This window comes from Antedon bifida, chromosome 9, assembly GCF_963402885.1.
Source record: "Antedon bifida chromosome 9, ecAntBifi1.1, whole genome shotgun sequence".
Classification (NCBI taxonomy): Eukaryota; Metazoa; Echinodermata; class Crinoidea; order Comatulida; family Antedonidae; genus Antedon; species Antedon bifida.
The window spans coordinates 3,612,741-3,625,199 of record NC_136234.1 but is presented as its reverse complement, the minus strand read 5'-3'; the positions used below and the strand labels follow the sequence as shown (position 1 = coordinate 3,625,199).

Below are 12,459 nucleotides of genomic sequence, written 5' to 3'. Positions count from 1 at the left end.
GGTGTGATTGGCTGCTGCAGTTGGTACCAATAACTAGTTTCATCGTTCCATGTTGAAGTGAAGAATTGGCTGGCAATTGAAACTTATACTATGTAATAAGCCGTATTGGTTTAAAGGTAGGGTGTCTATATTTTGCAGCAGATTAGCAAACTCATCTTTTAGTGAGATATTAATATCATCAATGGATTTAAATGAAGGCCATTGCATCAAATATGCCTCATGATTAGCAATACTGTAAACAGAAAGAAGATTGCTTTAGAGGAAGCTTTAATAACCCGGATTTCGATCCAAGACTGAAGCATTAAGGAAATGGTCGGGGACTATTATAGGAGGTTTTATAGACCTATGTAGGCCTAACTGTTGGATAATTATATGAAAATGAAATGAAATCTAATACTATTTAAGTCGAATTTGTGCTAGGGATATTCTATCGTCATTAGTCTTTCCTTCACCATCTTGAAATAGAAAGGTTCTGTATTTCCTCGAAAGTGATAGAGGTTTTAAGAACGTTGATTGGATGTTAATATGACGTCGTTCCATTGGTGTTTTAGCATCATCAGGCAATAGGAAAGTCCCAAAAATGATTTTTGTAAGCATGTGCATCGTCGGCTTTTATAAGATCTTTGCTCTTCGTGCATGTTCTAACCCTTTCATTTCTTTCAATTTAAATATAAATTTAACACAGTGCATGCATTGCGTGTGAGTATTGAATTCGCAACCCACCGATTAATTACGTATTGAGTTAATTTATGTTTCAGGTTTCTTAATGGTTATTTTTAAACAGAATTTCGACCGATCTGAGACAACAATTTAAATTGAATTGTTGTCTCGTGACCAATGAGTCAAATCGCGGAACATCTATATTGAAAAAAAAAACATGGAAACTGAATGCATATCCTTTTCGTTGCATGCAAAGAACAATGACTTTATATAGAGGGCGCAAAATTGCAATAATCGTAAAACTGGTAGTAAAACCATGTATCGATCCTTAGACAAAACAGTATAGCCTCAATTCAGAAGATTAAATACCATTTTTATTTAACGTTCCGACTATATATAAAATTAAATCTTACTAAACATACTGGGTATATTGAATATTATAGCCTCTCATTTACCAGTTGGCTTTATCTATAAGCTTAAAGAGAAATATTCTTATACGATACTATTTTCTTTATATTTATTAGAAGGAGAATATCAAATTAAGATATTGGTTTAAATTTATAAAGTTGAATACACATTTTCACATGATTGAAAATGTGTAATGCCTTCTATGGCTTCTGTAACTTCTTCCACGCACTTGTTTTCCAAATTATCCATTGTCTCATATAGGCCATAGTTTTCGTCGGTGTTCTTGTTAGCTATAGGAAAAAAATAACACAAATAATATCCAATTTTAGTAAATTCTTTACGATTTAGTTGCATAAGTACAACCTGTTTTATTTTTATTTTTTAAGATATATGTTATGTGTGAGAATCACATATTTAGTAGAATTACTTACCTCTGTAGGCCATCACCTTTCTTTGTATAATAAATATTATGAATACCAAAACAACACACCCTCCACAAATACCTCCGATGACGTTGGCCAAATTACTTTCGTTCTTTAAAAAAAGGTTTAAATGAATACTGTGAAGTAATTTTTATGTATGATACATCGTAAAACAAAGTTAAATAAATAGATTGAAGAGTTAACGGTACCAACTAACCAACCATTTTAGGAAAAATAATAGTAAACTTAAACCAAGCTTTAGATTACAAAAAAATTGTTTAAATTCTATAATGTTTACCTCTTCAGGTGACTTCTCTTTTGGTATTGGTGTACTAGAAGAAACTTAAGATAAAAGACAAGAAGTGTCAAAATATGCATCTTAAACGTATTATGTGTAGCATGAATTTCCATAGATTGAAATGACATTATTGTGGAAACATAATGTAATTGAATCAATTATGTTATGATATATTGTAACTTACAAGAAATTTCACTGCAGATCTTTGATCCAATGTCTGCTTCTGTATAGCCCTCACACTTCAGACATTCCGTCTGTCCTCTCTCAGGCTGGTAAAATCCTTGTGTACATTGCTCACACGCTGCATCCTTTCCATGATAAGACCCGGGTGGACAATTTGCTAAAGGATATATGGATATGCTTAAAATGGATTAGTGGATTAAATACACTGACGTTAATACTAATACAAACAAGTATAATAAATAAAATTATACAAATATAGTAAAATAATCATCAATAAACTATGTAACTATTTTAACATACATACAAAAAATCAAAAACACTCCTCAATAACAACTGTTATTGATTTATAGCTTACGACAGATATTTGATCCAACGTCAGTATTAATGTAACCATCACATTTCAGACATTCTTTTTGTCCTTCTTTGGGCTGGTAAAACCCTACTGGACATTGCTGACAGACGGCAGGCAAGTTATTATTTCCACGATACGATCCGGGAGGACAGTTTACTAAAATAAACAAATAAAATGTCAATAGGCTAATTAGAAAATGCATTTTTTTAAAGAGAGCGAAAATTACAAATAGAAATCATGGTCAGAAAAACAGTAATATATGCAGAAAAACAAAACACAAAACAGGCTATAAATCAACCACTTTTAAAACTCACCACAAATATAACCGTCGACGTGCGCGTATTGATTGTTGGGACAGATTGGACCGTTTAAACCAGAATTGAAGCCTGTCACTTCCAATACTTCACCTTGATGTTCAAATAGTTCACCTAGACTCAGCAAGTTCTGAAGTTGCACAACTTTGTGAAGGATATCGTCAATCTTATCTTTTACCTGTTGCGCTGAATCCTGACGACTTGCAGTTACGATATCAATAGATGATGCAGCGATACTTTTTATTTCGAACGTTATCTTTGTGAGAAATGTTTTCCCTTGTGGATTAGACTCCTGATAGTTGAGACGTTTTACTTCAGGGTCATTATTACTAATGACTTTTGCAATAGTATCTTCCAAAGATGCGTTTGGTGACTTGGAAGAAGAGTCTACTCGATAAAAGTCTATGGTTATATTGTTTGAGAATTCCGGAATCGATATGTTAAGAATATGAAGTCTAGCAGCATTTGAAAGCACTCGTCCGTGTTCATTCCATGCTTCGCACGTATACCATCCATCTTGGGTAAAGTCTAGGCTTAATATCTCAATACTTGAACTATTCTGCCCTTGGATGGATTCTATATCTGTTGACAACGACTTCTGAAAATACCATTGATAGTCTGCTAGTGGCTGAGCTGAGGCCTCACAGGTGAAGTATGCGCCTTCGATATTGCCATGTTCAATTTCAGTATCTTGGGGATTCTCGCTGATAAAAGGAGCAAACTCAACTGTGACGTCACATTGTAACGACGACACCGACGTCACTTCATTGGAAGCCTGGCAGGTGTAAGTGCCAGTATGAGATGCATTTGCCTGTTTTATAGTTAGTGTGTTTGAATTTATTCCCTTCAGTATTTGACCATTGAACACCCAAGCAAATGTTGGCAAAGGATTTCCAGTTGCTTGACATGCCAGAGAGAAAACCTCTCCTTCGACTGCTATTATTTTTGGTTCTGGATGCTGGGTGATTATAGGCGTTTCTAAGCATACGTCATTAGAGTCTTTGAGAAAGGCAACCTGATCTAGTACAATTGTCGCGCTTATTTCTGCCTCATCAGCACTTGACGAATTGCTGTTAATAAAGGTTGATACAAATTTTTCGAGTTCAATAACATCTTCATAACTTTCTCTACCTTCTGACAAATACTTTATAGCAATCAATTCAGTCGTTAAACAGTCGTAGAACCCTTGGCAGTCCGTCAGGCCACTAAAGTTATGAGTATACGTGTCCATTACAATTTCCCATTTAGTTAGAACATCGCCTTCAAGTAATGATTTTGTGTTGTTTGCTTTCATCTTCGCAGAATCAATAACTTTTGTTAAAGCATTTTGTTCAACTCCGTCATCTTGATCGGCGTCTTCTAAATCATCAATAGTAAAGTTGAAATACAGTAATGCACTGCTATTTACAACACGTGGTGTCATTGATGATAGATTGTACAAGTAGTCGTTTTGAAACTTCTCTTCATTTTCTAATGCATCAGTATTAGCAGCTTTGCTGATATTGACAATCTCTAGCAGCGTTTGGAATGAACGTTCAATAAAACCCAGTATGTTGCTATAGTCTGCGCACCTCTCTTCATTTTGAACGACTCTTTGATCTCGCTGAAGACTGCTGGTAATGTTAAGATCTAGTGAGTCGTTGGTTGGAGTATAAGGTATTGTTTGCATAGGTGGTTGTTCAATGATGGTAGTAGTATCGCGTTTCTTTCGAAGTCCAATATGTCTCGTGTCTCTTCGTCTTCTAATTGATCTTGATATATCACCAAACAGTTCTTCTGTAATGAAGAGTGCAGCATTTTCAATAGTGTAATTCAAATTGTTGACGTCAATGAATACTTGAATCTGTACTGGAGTGGATGACAGCGTTAAAGAACAGACTATTGGAATGGTAGTAGTATCTTCTTCAATTAGATCAATGTTAAATTGTAATTCTTCTAACTTTAAACTTTCTTCGAGCGATCCGTTGATTTGGTGTTGCTTTATGATCAGCCCTGCTTCAACATCGTTACGTATTTTGGTCAATGCATCTTGAGTATTGTTGAGATTTCTCTGCAATGCCAACACTCTGTCTGATACTACCCTATGTTTGTTCAATGCATCATCAAGTTCGATTGCAGCTTCATTCAATGCTGCTTCTGCAACGGATGCAAGTAAAACAGCATTATCGAACTCTTCAATTGGTACAGGGAGGTCATCTTGTATTATACCAAATAATTCACTTCGATGTTTTCGGCATTGTTCGTTTCTGTTAACACAATTTGAATCTGGAAATTGTACACTGCAAGGAACTTCTACTGTTTCAATCGTTTCTATCTGACCTACGACCTCATTTCTGATACAAGTGCTACATGACAGAAACATAACTGTTAACAAAACTGGTTTTTGACACTCTCTACAACATTCACCTTTTGTATACGAAAGTCGACCGCCTCTCTTTACTGCAGTTACTACATTTATTGCTCCATCAGTATAAAAGTTGTAATCAGCAGCAGTAAACCTAACGATTTTGACTAAATTAAAACCGGTTTTCTTAACCACCGTTGGGATCCAACAAATCCAGCAACAACTAGTTCTCTCATTAACAACGATTGATACGTCTCCTTTACTACAAAATTCATATGGCACGGGTGCATATACATCTACTAAGTAAGTAACAATTTTACTTCCGGGTAAACATACTTTTCTGCATTCCTCAATTACGCATATATTGTTCAAGTTTTCTTCTAACTCCTTTGTATCGTTGCGTGCACTTTTCAATGACTGGCGTGCACTTTCAACTGCAATGTTTGCTGTCGCAACGTCTTCAACTGCAGAATCATGTTTTTGTCTTGCTTTAACAACATTAGCATTTTTTACAGCTTCATCTTGCAGAGCATCATTCAGTTTTGATGTTGCGGTTTCAACAGACTTGGAAGCTTGGCTCAGCCTTTGTTCACTATCATCAACTGATTTCTGAGAAATTGAGATAATTTTATTTTTTAGGATTCTTCCCAATGATAATGGTCCTTCAGCAGCAATTTCACCATTTACAGATAGAACCATTGACTCGAATGAGCTCAATTCTGAAGTAGCATTTCCAACCATATCAAATAAGCCCCAAAGTTTACCAGAAAAGCTAAAATAGGTCTCCATCATTTTCAGTAACATAGTTGCCTGTTGTTCGATTCCAAGGAGTTCGACATACACGGGAATACTTCCTTGCCAGTAGTTGCTGCTAGATTCAAATGTTAAACTCAATTGCGATCCAGTCTTGATACGGATGAACTGATTGAGAATCTCAGTACTAAAGTACTCTCCTGATAAGACGACGGTCTGTGTGTGTTGAAACTCTTTCTTCAGAGAATGCAAGACTTCTACCTCTAACGATGGAAAGCAAAGAAACGATGACAGACAAACTTCGGAGAACACGCGAAAACCTGACCCAGAAGTGCTTTCATAAGCGAAAACATGTTGTACTTCAATAAGAACTTTATTGCTGTGATTCTCTAATCGCCTGATCACATTTAGAACATCGCTTGGATGGGAATTGCTAAGCAGTTCATCATTGACATTCCAGAGAGTTGTTAAAGTTAGTTTACACTGAATACGTATTTCAGCCAAAGAGTTGGCAATCAGTTTCAAATCTTGCTGAAATAACGCTGGGAAATAATTTTTAATACTGGCACTCAAATCAGCGACTACAGATTTAAGATCATAATACAAATTATCAAAGCCATCAACCATCAACTGCTCAGCCATTGCATTTAGTTGGGGCGATATGTTTTGTAGATCATATATAAGGTATGTCATGTTGTTAAGATCAGTCGGAAGTTCAAGCTTCGGTGACAAGTCATAGTCTACAAACACCTCTACATTAGACTGGTCTGTCTTAAGCAACCAGGAGAAAGGTGTGTCGTCGAAAACACCAAATGACGTCGATGAGTTCATTCTTATTCCTCGATCAGATGAAAGGGACTCATCTACAAAAAAATTCCAAACAGATATTAACTTTTAAGTGTTGGAATTATTATTAGATTATAGGTACTGTATTAAGTATCGGTTGGGGTGAACCATTTCCTTAAATGTGTCTATTTTTCTTTTAAATAAGTATTATAGGAAACTAACCGCCAATGTTGGAGCTCAATGTCGGTAAACATGCTTGATTTGAAATGAAATTCAATTCTACGTCTTCGCCAAGCATTCTCCAGAATAGGCTAATTTCTGAATCCCCAAATTGCTGCAACGTCCAATGTTGTACAAACAGATGACTAAATAGCTGGTAGAATAAAATATATTATTCACATCATTGAAACATATTGTATATTTAAAAAAAATGTATGTATATGTATAAAATGCTATGGATTTAAATTACAATAAAAAATGCCAAAAAATACAAAATACCTGTGTAACATTTTCGAGAAAAACATGAATATCCCCAGTACCTTCGACTTTTGCAGACACGGTGTTGTTGATGTAGTAGGAGTATTGTAGATTGGCCAAAATGGCGACTTTTTCATTGTCATCACTTGGATTGAGCAGAAACAACTGAAATCGTGTATCATTACTCTTCCTTGTATTGAGGATATAAGATTTTGAAAACGCAAGGAAATTGACATAAACTTCAAGGGAATCATCACGATTAATGTCCATGACGTAACTTAGAATATCTCTTGAACCTTCTGGAAACACCATCATCACAGTTCCAGACGTCATTTCACAAACACCGACTACAAAACAATATTTTCCTTTGAACGGCGGTACTGGCAAAGATACAAGTCTGCCACCGATGGTCAAATCTGCCTTTGAGAGTAAGATGACAGAATACTGGCTGTCACTGGTAACGGGTGCAGATGAACACCATTCGATTGATTTTACCTCAGTACCACTAAGACTCAGTGTTGAAAAAGACGTTTTAGCATTCAACGGATCTATATCAGCAGATATAAACGTCATCCAGTCTGGCAAAATATTTTCAAGTTGGCGGGTATAATTGCGATACAAAGAGTTAAACTGAACAAAGCTTTGAATATTAGCCAATGTTATATCTTTACTTTGACAATTATCACGTGGTGATGACGTTGTCAAACTGCTTCGAATCGTCTGTCCGTCAAGACTAAGCGGCAGTTCGAATGTGCGTGTTGCCATTGATACAACTCCATTAGTAGTCTCCAAAAAAGGGCTATTGATGTTTGTCCATTCCTCGGTAGAGGCATAGTCTAGTTCTGTAGGCCTACATGTGGAACGATCCGATTGTACAAAACATCCAGATGGCAGACGAAAGCCTGGTGTAAATCGGTCGTCAACACTTCTCTGTGTGTTGTTCTGTAACACGAATATTTCGTCGTCGCCTGGTGTAATAAAATCGACTGCTTCTTCCCCTCTCAAGACATATGATATCTTGACAAACCCCTGACTATCTCCGCGAATAGAACATGTACGCTTATTTTGTGTTGAAGAAAATGATAACTCTTTTGGTACAATATCCACCTTATCAGAATCTGTTACAATAGTTAACTGAAGTGCTTCCATTGGTTTGACAATGAATTCCAAATAATAAACCTCTCCTACCCAAACGTCTGGCCAATCAGGTGTTGTTACGAATCCTTCTGCGCATGTCTTTCCTGTATAACCAGTCCCAGAACAGTCACATGCATATCCACCTACCTCATTTTCCGATGCCTGGCAAAAACCATTTACACATGGATATGGCGTACATACCTGAATTTCTAGAATTAAAATAAATATTTCTTTCAACAGAACGTTTTGGAGAAAAAGTAACACAATACGTGTACCTAACCCTGAATAGTTTTAGAATAAAAACTGTAAGTTGTTTTAAAAAAATAACATATGCCACCCTATCTATTTCAAACAGGAAGCCTTTAAATTATTATCTTTTTTTCAATTGATGGGCGTATCATTGAAGCTAAACCTTAACATCCCTAAGGCTTTTAAAAGCGGGGTCCGATTGATATGCGAGCTGCGCCATCTTGTTTTATCCTTTATTGAGAGAATTGAACCATTTAACATTTGAAGTATCTTACCAATACATTTTGGAAAAGTGCTATTCCAAATGCCAGACAGCAGACATTCTGTAACAATATTTTCTTCCAGGAAATATCCGGAATCACAACCAAAACTACATTGACTTCCTACTTGATTCTCGCACGGATAAATGATGTATCCGTTGGGATCCGAGGGAATTTCAAGACATAGAATCTCTGAAAAATGATAAAAGAAATATAAATATTTCATTCGAAGGTGTTTGAATCACCCAAAAGCTTCAAAACATTAGCGTATATAGTATCATGCAACTGTTTTTCTGTATGTAAAGCCAAAGCCTCTGAATATACGGCGGAAGGGATGTACATTAATAATCTTATATTCATACATACTTTGATGATTCGTTTAAAACAAACCTTCACAGCGTGTTGTACTGCCACTCCACACACCGTTTGGTAAGCATTCTCGCATGTCGGATCCTATTAAACGATAGTTCCATTCACATTGAAAGTTGCATGTTTCTCCTGTTGTAAATCCGCTACAAGTTCGATTTCCGTCAAATACACCAATTTCAACACAAGGGTTAGCTGTTCAAAAACATGATGATTGTAATTAAAATTGACATTTGGAGAACGTATTATTGTTTTGTAGAAAATACCGAAGCCTATTTCTATTTTACTGAATCATATTATTACATCCATTTTAATTACATGTAAATGACAATAGCTTATTCCATAAACTTTATATCTACACAAAGATCTATATCTATAAAAAAAAGATCTAAAATCTATATATTATATAACATGTTTACAATGCACAACATTTGATATTTCTTTAATTAAAAGGTGACAAAGAGAAGTAACCAACACATATAACAGTTACCCGTGCAGTTTTTCTTATCTGGATCAAGTGTCCATCCATCTTTGCAATCGCAGCTGAAGCTACCGATTGAGTTAGAACAGATTTGCCCACAACCGTCTGTACCAACGCTACATTCATTAACATCTGATGATACATAATACAAAAATACATTACAATTCTATTTGAAAGCGAATGGAGATATTTAATTTAAAGAAATGTCAGTAGATGAACAGTAAAAGTAATGTGGTGTTGTAAGAAAGAAGTTGTTTGTATTGTAGCGAGAGAACGAATCAACAACAAAATAGTAGCAGTGAAGTAGAAGTATGGATAGTGGAAAACGTTTTGTTATATTGATGATTTGAGTTCTCCTTACCTTCACAGTTGTATGCATCGTAGGCTTCATATCCTGTGTGACAAAGGCACTCAAAACTACCATGTGAATTTGTACAGAAGTGACAGCTTGCGAAGGAGCATTCATTGATATCTGAAGAAAAAATATAGGATATATATTGAGCAAGTAGCTAACCATTTCAAAACGACAGATCACAGTTTAGAATCCCGCGCGCTGGAAGTTCCATCATTAATAGGCGTTTTTTTTCTTTTTTTCTCTCTTTGCTCTTCCCTCTGTATATATAATAGATCTAATAGTTTTGTTCTGTTGTTGTAGGCTTAAATGTTTGACTTTTGAATAACTATGAAGTGCTTGTATACCTGTACAGTTAGTTGTGCCAGAATATCCTTCTGAACAATAACATCTAAAAGTTCCAGGAAGATTTTCACAGTAATGTTCACAGCCGGCGTTGTTAAGTTCGCATTCATCCACATCTATTACAAAAATATAAAGTATATTCAAAAGGTATATAATGTTTATCATATCATATTATTTATTTTGCCACAAAAAAAACGTACATTAAAACAGAACAAACGTAAATCAACAGTCGAGAGTGCCTCCGACAAAGACATACTCTTTCAATCAATCAATCACTCAAAGATTAAAACATTTTAAAAAAAGTTAAAATTACGTTTTGGAAAAAAGTTGAAATTGCAAATATCTGTCAAATGTGTTTTTGATTGGAAGTCATAAATTACCAAGACTTCGCCGCTATTAATTCCAATCACAAAACACGTTTATGTGTATGACGAGGGAAAACGAAATTGTTCTATTTATACTGTACCGCACTGTTTAAACTAAACTCAAAGTAAGTTATTTTATGTATAATATTTACCATGTTCACACCTGGTTCCTTCGAATCCATCTGGACATTCACAGTTATTGGGTCCGGTACACTGGCCGTTGTTCTGGCACTGAGGCTCACAAACGGCTGTAAAAATGAAATGATACGAACGTGATTTATAAGAACAAATTCTCCTACTGTAGTGGAAAATCGGCTTTACGCATGACCAAATCAGAACACCAATGTTAAGGTGCAACATGGGACCAACATTTAGACAAGAATTATTACATTATTTTTATATAATTCAAATTGTCATTTTAAAGGATTATTATAGATTAATTATATCAATAATAATAATATATCAATCTAAAGTGCCTTTAGGATAATAGTATTATTTAACCATATGTCAGTTGTTTGTTTTACTTTTGTACCGAAAAATGCAATTCATCCAGACAGCCATGTTGTTGACAGAGCCTGTTTTTATGTATGTATATATTTACTGGATAAATAACTGATGGTATTGATAGATTATATTAAAAAGAATTATAGTACGTACGTTCGCAGTCACGCCCATTTGGTTTCAACACATATCCCGTGTTACATTCACAATAGTAACTTCCAGCTGTGTTCCTGCAACGGTGTTCACAACCACCGTTGTTGCCTTTACACTCATTGATATCTTAAAAAGTTAAAAGAATCGCTCACTTAACAATCAGCCGAGCAGCTGCCTGGCAGTCGGTCTTTTTTGTTTTATATACTGAGTTGTTTCTGTTGTATGTGTGTGTGTAAACATTTTGACTGTTGTAACAACATTCTAACAATTCAGTTTCATTCATATTCGTTTCAGTCATCATAATTATATATTGTTTCTTTATTACTAAGTTGTAGTATTCAATAATCTATATAGATAATTAATGACTCTGATTTCTCTAAACACAATAGTGATAGTGGTAAAACTGTTGTTATAAATGTAACTTACCAGAACACTGTGTTCCTTGAAATCCACTGAAGCACTCACAAGTGTCAGGATCCACGCATGTTCCACCAATGCCACAATCATCGGGTGGGCATATTGCTATAATATACCGTTATTTAAATAAATTAAATCAAAATAATACATAGCAATAAAATACGTTTTACATTAAGATTTTGAATATAAAAATGTAAGAGAAACTGTTCTGTGTTTTTGTTACTTAACATTATCGTGTGTTTTGTTGCGGTTATAATTATGTTGTGTTTTGTGCATTCTGTATCAAATTTTTGTTTTCTACAGTTTTGCGCTGGACGTGTGCGCAAATAAAGCATCGATTAATGTTTCCGTAATAATACAGCAGCAGTATACACAAAACAAGGTGAAATTCAGTTCGCAAACAAATTCATGACTTGGCCGCTTTCTGTATTTTTCTATCTTTAAACTAATTAAATTCACCGCTTAAAATATATATCGTATAGTAAATATTATAAACTCACGAATTGTGCATCCTCTTGATCGATCTTCAGCCCAACCGCTACAGCAAAAGTATTTCGTTGAGTAAACCCTCCAATACTCAGTACGATATGCTCGACTGTATCGCCGACTGCATAGTTACCAACATCAATTAAAGTGACAATACATTTAAATCGTTCAAATATAATTTTAGATTGCGAATAACAATATAAAAAACATATACACAAGGTGCTCCGGGTAAACAAAGTCTTCGAGAGTGGAGTTGTTTAAAAAAAGTTGGTAAAAAGTGTTAAAGTATAACTATAACATTTGTAATTATACGTACTGTATTGTCCAACAAATCATGAAAAAAAAAAATG

General features: G+C 35.0%; 1 long non-coding RNA gene across 1 annotated transcript; it reads right to left on the bottom strand.

Moving 5' to 3' along the window:
• Window positions 1-9,585: 9,585 nt before the first annotated feature.
• Window positions 9,586-10,259, bottom strand: LOC144852477 (uncharacterized). The gene is made up of 3 exons (XR_013614298.1): window positions 10,190-10,259; window positions 9,852-9,962; window positions 9,586-9,622 (listed from the first exon to the last, which is right to left on the bottom strand). It is a non-coding gene; the product is annotated as an uncharacterized LOC144852477 (long non-coding RNA).
• Between the last annotated feature and the right edge of the window lie 2,200 nt (window positions 10,260-12,459).